This window comes from Aquarana catesbeiana, linkage group LG05 (assembly GCF_042186555.1).
Source record: "Aquarana catesbeiana isolate 2022-GZ linkage group LG05, ASM4218655v1, whole genome shotgun sequence".
Lineage (NCBI taxonomy): Eukaryota > Metazoa > Chordata > Amphibia > Anura > Ranidae > Aquarana > Aquarana catesbeiana.
The window spans coordinates 29,272,070-29,288,557 of NC_133328.1; the positions used below are offsets into that span (position 1 = coordinate 29,272,070).

A 16,488-nucleotide genomic window follows, 5' to 3' on the forward strand; every position below is an offset into this window, starting at 1 on the left:
TTCTGACAGCCACAGGTACCTGCTTGTCAGAATACAATAGATGGTAGTGGAAGATTAGTTTGACCACATATTTTGGCATTCACAGGTGGATTTATGTGTACGGACAACATAACTTTAACATCAGCAGGTGGCCCCAATAAAAGAGTGGTATGCTACATAGGCGTACTTGCAAGCCTGTAGGTACGATTTTCTTTTAGGACTTCTAGAGATTGGCTGTAATTAGAAGAATGACACAGATTTAAAAAATTCAGATGAGAAAAGGAACACCTCCCAATCTACCGAGTGCAGGCCAACAGATTCTGGATTGGGCTGCTTGTTGATCCTTGTAAGTTATTATGATTAAATTAGAATTAAATACTCATTGGAGGTCACAAAGTAAAACAGAACTGCATTTTGGTGAAAAAAATAAAAAAAATAAACTGCAGCCATCACAGGGAGAAAAAAACATTATGTAGGCAAAGTGCACAGTGAATAGACTTTGCTTGTACAAATTAAAAGAACATACAATATAAAATTTAAAAAAGGATTAAAAAAAAAAAACTTGTTGACCTTACAGGAACAGATGCAATATTCTATTTCATGTTGTAAAGCGCTGCGCAAACTGTTGGCGCTATATAAAACCTGTATAATATGTGGGTGGAGAGGATTAGCTTGTAGGACATTGCAGGATCCCTGGACAAGTAAAAGTCCTTGTATTAAAAGTGAGCAGCTACAGTATTTGTAGCTGCTGACTTTTGGGGGGGAGCCTGGAGCTCCTCTTTGGAGGAGTGCAAAAAATGCTATTCTCTCACCTGCTAAGGGACACAGAAGTTAGATTCGTAACATCCAAAAGCAGTCCAACTGAGCGGTGGGCAACACAGCAATACTAACAGGATCAAGAAAACAGAACTGGTGATGGCCCCCGGCTAAAAAACAACCGCAAAGCCTGGTATTTGAAAAAAGGCCACAAAGTCCACCTGGTAGAAATCAAACCAGATTGCAGCCTTGCAAATATGGGAAATGGCTGTTTCTGAAGTGCAGAGAGAACTGGGATTCAGATCCCATAGAGCCACAGGGGAACGATGTATGTGAGCTACCATGGGAGACTCCCTGTACAAAAGTCTTAATCAAGGATTGAGGCCAATAGTCTCCAACTAAAGAAAAGGGCAGAAAACTTGGCGCTTGATAATGCCAAGAGCTACACACTTGTCCAGGCCCAACTGCAGGAAGGAGAAGTTTCAGAAAACTGAGAAAATACTAGGAAGGAAGCCCCAAAGCCCACGCATTCACTGATGGACTTTGCGGGTAGTAGCCCCTCCAGCTTTTACCATTGTAGGAATCCCACAAATTCAGAGATGCCCCCCATTTTAAAACCAGGGCTTCAACAGCCATGACATTAAAAGCCAGCTACTGTGAAGCAGGATAGTAAATTTGTCCTTGAGACAAAGGATCCCGACAATCTGGAAAAGCCCATGGAGCATCTTGTCAGGAGTACCAAATCCTGCACACCTCACCTATGACATGGGTCCTGGAACCCCTCCGGGTGTAGGAACCACTTCCCCAGGTCCAGGCAATATTAGACAATTGTTTATGCCTGGGATGCTCACAGTGGACAAGGATGTTCTGCCTGGGACAGGATTCGGTCTCTTGCTGTGGCTAGACTTCCAGTTCGTCCCTGATGTTTAGTGTATGTCGCTGTGGGGTTATCCAGATAAACCAGATGACATTCAATCAGGATGTTCCAAAATTGAAGAAACAGCCAAATCATCCCAAAGTTCCAAAATGCTTATCAGGAGGAGACGGATTACGTCTAAGCCCCCTGCACAACAGGGTGATCAAGACAACTCCTCAGCCTGACATTTGTCATGAGGATCTTCCAAAAAATAAGGAAGGGATTTCTCGATTCCAGAGCCAAAATTCCTTAGCTACCAAGTCAAAGACCACCGGATCCTCAGTGCCAGACAGACTGGCCTTTCTGGGGAATGGACTGTCTTGTCCCAAGACAATAGGATGTTATGTTGTAGAGGTCTCAAGTGAAACTTTTCAAACAGGCTACCATCAGACCCAAGACTTTCATGCAGAAGAGGAGAGTTTGCCGATTCTGGGATTGTACAGATCAATCCAATGAGTGTGGAAGAACACACTCTGCACTGAGCTGTATTTAGGACTAGACCCGGATACTCCAAATAAGTCAGATTCAGCAAAGATTTCTGAAGGTTCAGGGTCCATCAGAACTGCTGTAATGTTTAGACAGTCAAGGCTATGATGTCTGATGGCACGCCCATGGCAACTGTTCTCTCAAAGAGAGATCGTCCAAGTAGCCTAAAGTGGAGTCTGCACCATAGTGAATATCTGAGCAACAAACTGGTAGTTTAAGGGCCCCACAGTATAATAATGCAATGGAAAGGTGGGGACATGCAGGAAAGCATCCTTAATAACCACAGAAGCCAGAAATTTTTCCTGATAAAAAAAAAAAGGAGGTGGTAAAAGACCAGGTTGATTCCAAGCAGAATTTCTGGGCTCACCTTCAGAGTTTTGAGATCCAAGGCAGATGCCCCATTTGGGTTTGGGAAATGGTGAACAGATTGGAGTAAAACTCCTGGAACTATTCCAGTGGAATGGAGGCAATGACACTATTGTTCAGACGACACAAGGGTGCTTGATGGAGGTCTCCTAATTTGTGCAATGACACAATGGAAATGTTGGCAGGTGAGAAGCTGAAGATCAAACTCCAGCAAGTGTCTCCAAGATGCCACCTCCTGCACCAAAAGTCAGATGTTAATTGTTCAAGTTTCCACTAACTTGAACCCCAATCACCCACCTTTCCCAACCATACAAATTCTGAGTAGCCATTACCACCCATCAGAACATGGTAATTGAGCAAGTCTAAACCTTGGAAAAAAGGAAGAAGTTGTCATCATGCAATGGACAATTTTTCCTCGGTGTGTGTTAGCTATACAGGAAACTCAGGTTAACAATAGGGCGCACTTTTCTTAGTTCGTAGACTGGTCCCAATTGGCTGAGGTAGAATCCCCCCCCCCCCCCGTTAGGCCCAACACCACAAACAGCTGACAGCACCTTTATTTACTTTTACACATTGTTTTAAGGCAGTAAAATCCATTAATAATATCTGTCCTGCCAGAACATTACAAAATTCTGGTTAATGTGACGGTTTAATCTTGCGGTAATGCAGACGCGGGATAGTGGAGACGTTCACTTGCACTTTGTAATTAAACCAACTAGAACAAAACTGATGTCTAGGTTACCGAGTGTGGGCGTAAAGTAACTAGCGAGAAGTGTAAAACGGCGGGCGTGGGCGCAGTATGGATGACACATAGTAATTTGCAACCTGTGCTTTTATTCAGGCAGCACAGCTCTCTCATTGGCAGTGACAGATTGGGGTTATTCGGGATTTTAATAGCTGCTGACCTGAAATAACATTCAATATTCAGGAGAGTCTTCCTTTGCCACACAATTGTCTTTCACGACAAGACTGCATGCGGGGCACACTTATATACTTTAATGAGCGAAAGTTCCTGGAAACTGTGCCCAGTTCAAACAATATTACCCAATGGGGAACATGTTGCTAACTGCAATTTACAGATTTGGAGAGGAAAGCATTCAATTCCATTAAATACATCATTATTCATTCTACTTTAAAGTGCATCTAAAGCCAAACTTTTTTTTTTTTTTTTTAACAAAATGGCCATATAGTGCAGCATCCCTAATAACCAGAAATTGTAAATATGCCAGGTTAAGCACCCCTTTTCTATCTTAGAATTCAAGACCATATAAGAATGGAGAAAACTCAATCAATACATTAAAAACAGGGGATCTCCTCTTAGACAAAAGAAAAAAAGAAACAGAGCTCCTGATGAAGGGGAGGTAGTCCATGAAACATGTTGAGCTAGGTTATGGACAAGAAAACTGGATTTCAGCAAATGTGAAATACTTTTATGGAAATTAAATTTATACACTATTGTATTTTGTTGTCTAGGAGATCCTCTTTTTAAAAAGGAGAAGTACAGCCAAAGCTCGTTTGGCTGTACTTTTCCTATGGATCACAGGGCGCAGTTCGTGACCCGTTATCAGCAGAGAGCGGGCTGACAACAGTGACTGTCAGCAGCTCTCTGCTCACAGAGCTGTGAGAACCAAGTGATTGGCAGTGTTAGATCGCTCGGTTCTCAGTATTAGAGGTGCCAGGGGACAGATGCAGCATCAGACAGATGCAACTTTTACCTATTTATTTATTTTTTTTAAAGAATCAAAAGACCCAAAAACTTTTGTATTGATTGTGTTCTCTATTCTTATAGGATCTTGAATTTTAAAGATAAAAAAAATAAAGCTTTTAAATTTAATGTCACTCAGTTGTTACTAGAGCTACACAAGAAAAAATTAAATAAATAGAATTAAAAAAAAAAAAAAAAAAGTGATCTGGATTCAACCCCCTTCACGATCTTAAAATGGAACTTCAGACATTATTTCATCTTTCCATCTATTATATCTTCTGCACTTGTGGTTTTAACTTTGGATAGTTAAACTTTTTTTCTGCCAGTAAATACCTCATACAGCCCACTTCCTGTTTCTTGTTTGGTCATTAGTCTAGGCTTATGACATCATGCACAGCTCTCTCACTCTCGCGAGATTTGGCTAGGAGGGGGGGTGATTTATAAGAGGGCTAATGAGAGCTGCAGAGCTGGAGGTGCGTGTATAGATCCAGGAAGTGAACAGGCAGCAGCTTCAGCTGCCCACAGTTAAAATGGTTGCAGCCAGACTCAGTGAAGGGAGGTTTCTGCAGCATATTTGGCAAGTACAGAATCACAGTATATATATATAATATAAAGTATAATATGCAAAGGGGTTGGAGGGAAGCTTCAGAATGGCAAAGATGTTTTTATTACAAATTATGTGAGCAGACTGCAGTTCCTCTTTAACACAAGTGGAACTTTTCATCTTTATTTTCTATTTTATTTCACATATGAACTTCTTAAGCGCTGCTAATGTTTAAAAAGACAGTTTAACATATTTTTTGATACAGTTTACATTTTTAAAGTAGCAGCTAAATATATATATTTTGATTCATCTTTTTTTTTTTTGCATGAGCGCTGAGGGAGAAATACTTTGTATCTGTTTATGAAAACCATAAAGTTAGCCCAATTTTTTTGTATAATGTAAAAGATGTTGCGCCGAGAATCGGGATCTTTATTCCAATAAAAAAAAACAAAAAAAAACAAAAAAAAAAAACGTGTTTCTCATTTTTGTCCAGAATCGTGCAGCTCTAGTTGTGCCTAAAAAAAAAAAATCCTGCCACGTTAAGCACCCCTTTTTGATTGTGTATTATTTTGGATAGTATGGAAAAAAGAATGCCGTTACGTTTCTCTTCACTTCCAGTCCATAGCAGAAACAAGTAGTGATAGGAAATCCCTCTAAAAGGGAAGGAATGTCTGGTTGCCATCAGAACTAGAGTCCCAGCTAGAATGTCTCTCTTTTTTTCTTTTTCTCGGGACAACCCAAAATGTGGGATTTTCTTTACTTTCAAAGGTAAACAAGACAAATGGAGATGGTGAATCTCCCCAACGTGGATGCAGACAACAATCCCTCTCCACTCCAATATAAAAAAAAAAAAACAAAACAAAAAACAAACTTAAGTGATGCTAAACCCAGGACCTGCATTCACTATATCTGGTCTCCCACAGTACATGGAAATGCAATTATTTTAGTAAATAAAAACTGCTAAATATCTTTTCTTATCAGCAATATATAGCAGTCTTGTGACTATCAGTGTATGGTTAAAGCTTGTATAAGTAATTGACACTCTACTCTGACTGTCCTTTGAGGCTGCATTACCCCCGACTCTTGCTGGGCAGTGTCGATTGGCCCTGTGCTGATAACATGCACCCTCCCAATAAAATAAAAACTCTAGCAATACATATCAAACTGAGCATGTGCAGAGTGCCTTCAAGGCTCTGTTCTATCAGCAGATTGGGGACTGGAAGAAGGGGAGGATCAGAGAAGACAGGATCAAACCACCTTTTTACACATTGCAGAGGATTAACCCATTAGGTTCCCCAGCGAGTATAACAAACATGTTTTACTGCATATACAGACTGATGTAACGGTTGTGGGTTTAGTAACACTAAGACTATTGTTTCAAACAAATCATGTCCCTGGTCTCTAGGGGAAATGACAGGACACAGCACCTGCCACATGCACCCCCCAACCAGTTATAATATAGCACTGGAATGGAACCCACAGCCAGAAGAGAGCTGGAAGTAAGTTACGTACAGTGCAGCGTTAGAACGACACCCAGGCCAAAAGAGCAAAAAAATATAAAAAAAAAAAAAAAAAAAAAAAAAAAAAAAAAAAAAACACACATCTGGTTTTATTTAACCCTGGTTAACAGCAGTGCTTCAGGATATTTGAAGAAAAATAAAAAATAAAAAGTTAGCCTTGTGTTATTTTTGAAGGGCCAGTTCACACCACATGCAGTCAGTGTATTTTTTTTTCTGCATCAAAAAAGCATGGAAAATTACCAGTTACACTTACCGGTAACGGGTTTTCTAGGAAATCTCCCAGGACGGCACACCTGAGATGACGGGTCTCAACTGACAGGAAACACAAACAAAAGAGTTTAAAAGGCCCCGCCCATCCCACTGTGCCTCAGTTATGACAAAGTATAAGCCCACACCGGTGCCAGAGGGTACATTCTGTGAGAATTAAAACATCACAGACAATTAAGGGTAGGGAAGTAGGCCTGCCGTCCTGGAAGATCTCCTAGAAAACCCGTTACCGGTAAGTGTAACTGGTAATTTTCTCCAGTCATCTTCCAGGACGGCACACCAAAGACGATGAGCAAGAAGTTCAGGACTACCTTAGGGTGGGACCTCCGCCTGTAGGACCTTCTTACCGAACGCCAAGTTCTGAGGGGACAACAGCTTCACTCTGTAGTGCCTCAGGGAGGTATTTTGGCTCGTCCATGTTGCTGCCCTGCAGATCTGATCAATCAAGGTGCCTGCCCTCTCTGCCCAGGAGGTCACCAGTGATCTAGTTGAGTGAGCCTTAGACCCCTTTCACACCAAGGCGCTTCAAAAATGCCCCAAAACGCCTTAGCGTTATTACCGCGTTTTTACAGCATTTTAGGGGCGCTAGCGGTAAAATTAACGCAACGCTGCAGGCGTTATAACAGCGTTTTTCAAGCGTTATTGAAGCATGTGTTATTGATGCTATCTTTCTGCTTGCATGTTTATCCTTCGTGAGATCATGTAAAACAAGCAGTGTCTTGTAAAGTACCAAGCAGTGTCTTGTAAAGTACCAAGCAGTGTCTTGTAAAGTACCAAGCAGTGTCTTGTAAAGTAACAAGCAGTGTCTTGTAAAGTAACAAGCAGTGTCTTGTAAAGTAACAAGCAGTGTCTTGTAAAGTAACAAGCAGTGTCTTGTTTTACTTCAAATCTTCATTTTTCTGGGATTAATTCTTTGTCGCTTTAATTTTTGTTTTTTGGCACTTGATGGTCTGTTTAATCATTCTGACCTTCCCACAATTTCAGTCCTGTGTTGTAGATGCTCTCTTTTCTGCTTGCATGTTTACCTTTTTTTGTGAGATCATGTGACTTTTCTACAGCTCAGGGCAGATTAGGCGCTATTCAGGCTTTTTTACAGCATTTCATTCATGTCATTCATGAGAGGGGTGTTTCTGAAGCGCTTTTTTCAATGCCCAAACAGCTGCTCCCAGAACTTTTCTCAACGCCCTGCCAGCGCAATGCCTCAGTGTGAAAGGGTCCATTGAGATGCATGGGGAGCGTTTTAAAGCGTTATTTTTAGCGCTAAAACGCTGCAAAAATGCCTTGGTGTGAAAGGGGTCTTAAGGTGAGCTGGGACAGGTCTACCTGAGTGCTCATAAGCCATTGAGATTGCCTGCTTGATCCACCTGGCTATCGTTGGCTTGGAGGCCTGTAGACCCTTTCTCTGCCACAAAAACTAATTAGTAGATTGTTTGATCTCCTAAATTCTCTCACTCTCTAGACAGACCAGCAGACATCATCTAATGTCTAATAAAGAAATTTTTCTTCCTATTTTTGGGTTCTGACAAAATGATGGAAGTATAATCTCCTGTGACCTATGGAAACCTGAGGTCACTTCAGGTAAATAAAACGGATCATGTCTGAGGATTACCCTATCTTCTAGGAGAAACAAAAAGGGCTCTTTAATAGTCAGAGCCTGTATGTCGCCAACCCTTCTGGCTGTGGTGATGGCCAGAAGGAAGGCCATCTTAAGGGAAAGAAATTTAACTGAAATTGAACCACCAGCTCGAAAGGCCCTTTTGTTAGGGCGTCCAGTACCAGGACAAGTCTCATGTGGAAACTGGTTTGTCCTTACCGGGGTTACCCTTTCCTGGCTGTCAAAAATTTTTACAAGGGGGTTCAGAGCCAGTCTACTACAGAAGTCCCTAATTATGAACACCCAAGTTACGAAAGACTCCTACTTACGAACAGCCTCAAATGCCGGCCACTTGTGCTCCACGCTGGTCCTAGATACCTTTCGAGCACCTCCGACACATCCCACACTGCCATACTACGCCCTAAATAACATAAGCGCCCGGACATCCCACATCCATGCACAGGCGCAGTTACACTTACGAATGCAGAGTTCCGACTGGAAGTTACACTTACAAATGCAGTGTTGCGACTTACGAACACTGCCTGATCCAGAAACACTGATAGTGCTGCAACCTGGAGTATTGGCAGCTAAACCCTGGTCAACCCCCACCTGGAGGAAATCCAGGAATGTCGGGATTGTTTGGAGAGTGCCTTCTCTAGACTGAGCCAGCGAGAGAAGACCTTCCAGAACTTTGCATAAGCTGTCTAGTGACTGGTTTCCTACTTAGCAAAAGCGTATCAATCACCTCTCCTACAGCAGAGCAAAATATTACAGCGCACACATGCAAAAAAGACATTTACCTCCAGCAGGGCTAGTTTAAACACCTAAACAATTAAAAAAAAATATCAAAAAACTGGGGATTTGGTAACACCATATTGCTATATGGTGCTAAGCCACTTACTACAACAAAGTACCCCATGATTAGTGGTCCTACACTATCCATGGATTGGAGATCCTGCTTCTCTGAACCTTGAGAGCAATACACTCTCTATATGGGAGAACTTGAGGTCTTCACCCATGACAATGGATAGTGTAGGACCCACTAATAATGGGGTACTTTGTCTGCAGTAAGTGGGCTTAGCACCATATAGCAATATGGTGTGACCAAATCCCCATATTTTCTGATAATATTTTTTTTTTTAATTGTCTAGGTGTTTTAAACTAGCCCTGCTGGAGGTAAATGTCTTTTTTGCATGTGTGTGCTGTAATATTTTGCTCTGTCCTTTGGAGATGACTGGAGAAAGTAGCTTATATGGTTTTCCAATGGCATAGTTCACACCAGTGCGGTCTGTTTCAGATAAAAATAAGTAGTTGAACATACCGCATTTTTTCTGGACCGCAATAAAACAAATCAAAAAGCACATTGTAATGCACCAGACCGCAGTACAGTGAAAAGAAAGAAAGAAAAAAAAAAAAAAAACACAAGAATAAAGCATCTGGAAAGGCATCAAAAAGCATCGGAACATGACAAAAACACAATAAAAACGTGCATGCAGAAATACATCCGGAACAAATCTGGAGTGCGTTTTGTGGTGTGAACCTGCTCCATCTTAAAATTTCATAAGATTCTAAAACTAAAAGGCTTGCTGTTACCTTTTCCTGCAGGTTCTCTTATTACAAGACGAGAACCAATCATGTGACTAAGCAGACCCTCCAATTTTGGAAGCAATTGAAATCCATGTATATAAAAACATCAGAGGTGACTTTTTTGCTAAAAACCTTGTTATTGATAACTGATCTCATAAAAAAAAAAAAAAAAAAAAAAAAAAAAAAAAAAACACAAGTATCATCTATAGTGGGATCCTCCCTCAGACTATAGTGGTGACCTTCACCTGGGTGCTACCACCTTCACCACACTACCGTCTCTTACACTACCCCAAAAGCACGCCCTAAACTGGCTTTCGATGTACCACTGGTTCTAAACATTACTTAAAAGTACAAAAAAAAAAATTAAAATTCCAAGCCTAACCCCCTAGCCCTCAAATTCCAGGTTCCTGCCCCCCTCAAGCTGGTCCTCCGAGGGCTGCAGCCCGACAAAAAAAAAAAAAAATCACCCAGTGCTACAACATTCTTGACAAGCGGCTTGAAATACAGACAAAAACCCATTAAATCTAAGTGACGTTGGTGTGTAGGCAGCTGGCCCTCAGAGGGGATACAGACCTGCCATAGTAGGAGGGTTGGGGGTAAAGAAGAGCTGTGATATATGGGGTGAACATCTGAATATACTCAGGGAGGTGAACATCTGATTATACTCCAGGGGGTGATCTTATTTTAAATATGAACATGTACTTTAAAATATTCAAACCGAAGAAAAAAAAAATAGTGCAGCTTAGTAGTAGAGTGGTGGCTGCATTTGCTTTGTTCAAAACTGTATTAAAGCCAAAACCGAAAATGTATTATATGTATTATTGCAGCTCACCAATCATTAGATGTGATATCTGCATTAGTTTTTTTCAGGTTTATACCCCCTCTGTTTTCACCTGTGATACAGACAATAACACCACCTGTATTAAGTGAGACACAACTCTGGATGAAGAGCACAGGGGGCACCTTTGGAGACAGCAGCATTGTCAGTCTGGGGGGGAGGGGAGTGTTAGGGTATTTAATTCTGATAATACATAACAAATACAAAGCCAAACTCCAGCTAATACTCAGTTAAAGCAAGTTTTGCTTTCTTGTTGGTATATATAAAGGCTTTATACAAATAAAAAACTGACCATTTTAAACACGCCTGTCAGTGGTAAATGATTTCATGCAACACTCTAAACTGCTAGGATTTGCAGGAGAGCTTGTTCTGTTGAAAAAAAAAAACACTTACTGACTGTATCAGGTGAAAATAAAGGGAACGAAAGCCTGAAAAAAGAAAAACGAATGCAGTCATCACATCTATGAATTGGTATGTTGCAATATAATAAAGGTTTGCTTTAAGGTTTACCATCACTAAGTTTTTTACCCTTTATTTTTAACTGGTGATCCTGCCAGCAAGGCCCCCTTTCACACGGGCTCCTCCGCTTAATGGAATCAGTTTGCCCAGTGGGGGAATCGCACCCGCTATCCCGCTAAGTGATGACAGGTCCATTTACTGTACACCGTCACGCTCTCTCCTATGGGAAATCTGGTAGAAACCGTGCACCTTCCATCCAACCCGCCGGAGGGAGGAAATTAGGACCACCATATGTCTGTTTTTGGCAAACAGGATCAAATGCGGCGGGTGTCAGCGATCTTCTGCTCCATTGAGGACAATGCAGTGTCCGATCAGGTCCGAGTGAAAAACTAAGAGGCGGACCCGATCGGACCTCCCGTGTAAAAGGGCCCCCAACACTTCCAGTCCTATAGAGACAATTCACAGTACAGCATCCATGAAGGGGCAGCACTGTCACCTTAGACAGAACTACAGAACAGCCCCCCCCCCCCCCCCCCCCCAAAACAAAGAAGAGTTGCTGCTTGGTAAAAAAATTGTTTTTGTAGTTTGAGCGTTTTACCAGCAGAAAAAAAAAACACGCTGAATGCTCCTAACTGCTTCTAAATGCAACAAATACTATTAACCTTTTTTTTTTCCTTCATGTACTGTAAAAACACTATCTAATGCCCCTTAAATGCTACTAGAAGCTGGCACAAAAATGCCATCAGCATTTTGCATCCAGCATTCTTTTAGCTTTTTTTGAGCCTATGAAAATCGTTTTTTTGTGGGGGGGGGGGGGTGTTGACAGCTGTGAGCAGGAGAACTGCTCTGCACTTGTTACATGAATTGTGAAATGCTGATTAAAGAGGTACTGCAGCTTGCTCACATCTTGCCATTATGATGCTTCCTCCAACCACTTTTCATATTTTATTATATATACTGCGATTCTGTACTTGCCAAATATGCTGCAGAAATTTCCCTTCACTGAGTCTGGCTGCATCCATTTTAACTGTGGGCAGCTGAAGCTGCTGCCTGTTCCCTTCCTGGATTTACACAGACGCATACCTCCATCTCTGCAGCTCTCATTGGCCCTCATGACTCATCCCCCTCCTTTCTGGCAAACTCTCACAAGAGTGTGAGAGAACTGTGCATGATGTCACATGCCTAGGCTTTTCACCAGACAAGAAAGAGGAAGTGGGCTGTATAAGGTAATTTACTGGCAGAAAAAATATTTTACTATCCAAAGTTAAAACAAGCCAGGAGATTTAATAGATGGAAAGTTGAAAAAAATATGACTGATGGTCCACTTTAAGATCGTAAAGGGGTTGAATAGAGATCGAGATTTTTTTTTTTTTTTTAAACGGTTATTGTGCAGCTCTATCGTGCAATAAAATTTTTTTTAAAAAGCAAAATGCTGATTGGGCACCCTATTAATGGCAGGTAATGTGTTTTAAGTGAACTCGCAACAGGTAAATCGAGAAGAAATACAAAGTTTATGAGCTATTTTACCTGCCAAAAGAAATTGGGATTGTGTTCAGTCTGTCTTTATTCCAGGCACAACTGAGAAACCACACAGCAGGCTGGAGATCTAACTTTTCTAAAGTGCGGTTTAGCTGAAGCATTGCCATAAATTATTTATCTCCTTTTGCACAGTAAAAAGTTAGCTCTAATGAAGTGTGGCCCCATCAATGGCTGCTTTGTTGCATACCTTTTACTCCTGTGAATACCAAAAGTCGGTGTAGAAAACGCCCCGTATCAGTGCCCCATCATTTATAAATTATGTTTTCATTAAAACAAAGTGTTCATTGATGGTGTCAGTTAGTGGAATAGTGCCCAAGGGCACAATGAAGGCAACCAAATGGCACATCCAGCACCCCGGCGCAGTTGAGACCACTGGTATAGATACGATACTGGAATTAAAAAAAAAAAAATTATATATATATATATATATATATATATATATATATATATATATATATATATATATAATTATTTTTTTTAAGGCGATCAGCTACTTATAATGCAGTGAGACACTGATAGCACAGTGGACAATATGACACCAATATACACTGTCACTGTACTGACGACACTGGCTGGGAAGGGTTAACATTTAGGGGCAAAGGGTTAACTGTGCCCCCAATATGTAATATGTTTAGTGTGTGTGCAGTATTGCTTTTTCGCTAAGCTATGTGCTGGTTTTTAAGTGATTGTAAAGTCTTGTTTTTGTTCACATAAAAAGAACAAACATGTTAGACTTACCTGCTCTGTTGCAGTGACTTGCACATAGCAGCCTGGATCCTCCCTCTTCGTGCTCCTGGCTCCTCCTCCTGGTGAGTGCCCCACAGCAAGCAGCTTGCTATGGGGCACCGAGCCACAACTCTGTTTATTAAGACACGAATCCCCAACTCAGCCCCCCTCCATCCAGATTGGCTATCAGGAGGGCGGCTGAGACACTCGTGGACAACGCTGGACAGAGGGACAGAGGGACAGAGGGACCGCAGATAAGTATTAGGGGGTGTTGGGGCAGCTGCTGCACACAGGCAGCTTTCTTTCTATCTTAATGCATAGAATGCATCAGATAAAAAAAAAAAACCTTCTGAACTTGCAACCCCTTTAACTCCATGCTTTGCAGGGAGTAAAATACCTGCAGCTAGCTGCTGTCTGTAGAAAGCTCTGTGTTCTTACTACGGGGCTCTTTAACTTTCAGAAAACAAGGCATTATCTATAGCGAATGCAAGTATGCCTTTGCTTGATGATACAGCTAACAATTATTTATGCTGTGGATATCATGTTACAATAATTATAGCTCACCGAAAGATCACGTTATTAGAATGTAACATATTCAAAATAAATTACAAGTATGGGGTCCTGGTAATAAGTCTATTCCAAATGGCAACTTAAAATGACATGGCCTGTCATATTGCAGATGAGAACACATGGGGGGGGGGTTGTCTGTACACTTTTCACATAGTGATTTGTCATAGTAGTTGTTACCCTTTGTGTGTTAAGCTATGGTATTTTATACCCATTTCTTTGCACTGAATACAGCAGCCAGGGACTAGCATTGGTAAGGGATACCATCCCTTGGCCTCCAGGAAAGTCTACATTATCAGTAGTGGCTGAACAGTGACCAGAGATGAGACATTTACTTTGTCTTCCGCTAGAACACCCCTCCCCTGAAGAAGCCCATCAGCAAAACGCATTGAGTACTGGAACTCCTCTACAGCTCATGTCTGTTGGAATTGCAGTGTATATTTATTATAGGGCCATCATTTTGCGTAGCACTTTACATACATATTGTACCGTCCCTGCCCTCAAGGGATTACAAGCTAAGGTCCCTAAATGCACGCCACACTTTCCACATACTGCATTTGTAAAAAATGTTGAAAATCATTTATCATCTTCCATTTCACAATTACGTTCCACTTTATGTTGGGTCTATCACATAAAATCCCAATAAAATACATTTACATTGTTGCTTGTAACAAATGTAAAATGTGGAAAATTTCAAGGGGTATGAAGACTTTAAGGCAGAGTGCAAGTATCTCTCACATACATACACTAAACGAACCATCACGTTCTTTCCTGAAGAAGCCATATGGCGAAACATGTAGAAAATATGGACGTGACTAGAGTAGATCATTGTCATTTATAGGATGTTGTGCATACATCTTTGGCTATGATTATATTGTATGTACTGCTTTTATGACATTGTTCATTTAATAAAAAATAGGATTTTTGTACTCACCATAAATTCCTTTTCTCTGTTGTTCATTGACGGATGCAGCACTCTAAATCTTGACCTTAGGGTTATATCGCCACCTTTAGAGAGGACTAGGCAGAACACAAAAAACAGCACAGCCCGCCCAGGGAGCGGTCCTACTGGCTATAACCCCTCAGTCTGTACTGCTTTTTGACAAACTGAGCTGCTGGAAGCAAATAGGAGGGGGTGGGTGCTGTCCCTCAATGAACATTAGAGAAAAGGATTTACGGTGAGTACAAAAATCCTATTTTCCCTTTCTTTCATTGACGGACACAGCACCTTAATCTTGACCTTAGGGACGTCCCCAAGCAGTGCCAAAAACGAGGGGTGGGAACACAAAGAAAATAAACTCCACCCACAACTAAAAAAAAAGTCCCCATCAGAGGAGTTGCAACCTCCGACAGCTGCCTGCAAAACCCTGCGGGCCGAAGCATGCATCCGAAGATGCGCCCACATCGACATTGTAAAATTTGGTTAAAGTGTGTACGGACGACCAGGTAGCCGCCATACACACCTGTGAAAACAGACGCTTGATGCCGGAAAGCCAAGAAGCACCAACTGCCTGGTAGAATGTGCCGTGACAGGAAAGGGAGGCGCCCCACCCCCTTATGGCATAAGCCCGAACTTCAATCTGTCTGATCCACCGAGAAATGGTAGACGAACCGCCAGGCCCTTCTTCGGACCAGCCACCGAAACAAACAGAGTCCGACCTCCGGAAAGGAGCTGTAGCAGACAGATATACCCGCAGAGCCCGGACCACAGCCAAAGAATATAAGCGACCTCCCTGGACGCGATGGCCGAGGACATAAGGACGGAAGCACAGTGTCCTCATTTAAATGAAAAGTAAACCACCTTTGGATGAAAAGAGGCTGCGGATGCAGCACCACCTTATCCTTGTGAGGATCATATAGGAGGACTTGCATGACAAGGCCGCCAACTCAGAAACCCACCTTGCAGATGTAATAGCCACTATAAAGACTACTTTCTGAGATAAAGTCATAAAGGAATTTCCCTAATGTTTTCAAACAGCGTTTCTGAAGCACCGAGAGTACCAGATTCAGATCCCATGTGGGCAGCGGGCGGCATACCGGAGGGGCCACATGCTGAACCCCCTGAACAAACGTACGCACCAATGAGTTCGTCGCCAAAAAAAAAAAAAAAAAAAGACAGCCAAAGCTGTCGTAGCAGGCTCCTCCCTCATAGCAGACGAGGGAGGAGCCTGAGAGGAGGAAAGGCATAAACCAGCCGATAATGCCTCCATGGGGCCACCAACACGTCTGATGCATCCGCCCAGGGATCCTTTGACCTGGCCACAAACCTCTGCACCTTCGATTGAACCAAGAAGCCAAGAGATCCACATCTGGCACGCCCCACCATAGGAAAATGAGCTGAAACACTTCCGGTGCAGTGACCATTCCCCTGGTCCAGCAACTGACTGAGGTAGTCTGCCTGCAGTTTTCTACGCCCGGTATGTACATGGCTGACAGAGCCGGCACGCGCCGCTCTGCCCACAAGGATGTGAGAGACCTCCAGCGCCGCCACTGAGCTCCTTGTCCCTCCCTGATTGACATACGCCACTGCCGTGGCGTTGTTCGAGTGGATCCTGACCGGACGCCTCTGCAGCCATGTGGAAAGGCACTGCGTGATCGCCTGAAGCTCCAGCACATTGATCGGCAGGCGGGATTCTTCC

At 42.3% G+C, this 16,488-nt stretch overlaps 1 protein-coding gene and 1 non-coding gene across 2 annotated transcripts in view; both read right to left on the reverse strand.

Moving 5' to 3' along the window:
• The window catches only part of GLCCI1 (glucocorticoid induced 1), a 153,525-nt gene that overhangs the window by 61,212 nt on the left and 75,825 nt on the right, over positions 1-16,488 (reverse strand). The window lies entirely within an intron of this gene.
• Positions 6,139-6,271, reverse strand: LOC141146555 (small nucleolar RNA SNORA54). Its single transcript, XR_012244948.1, has one exon. It is a non-coding gene; the product is annotated as a small nucleolar RNA SNORA54 (small nucleolar RNA).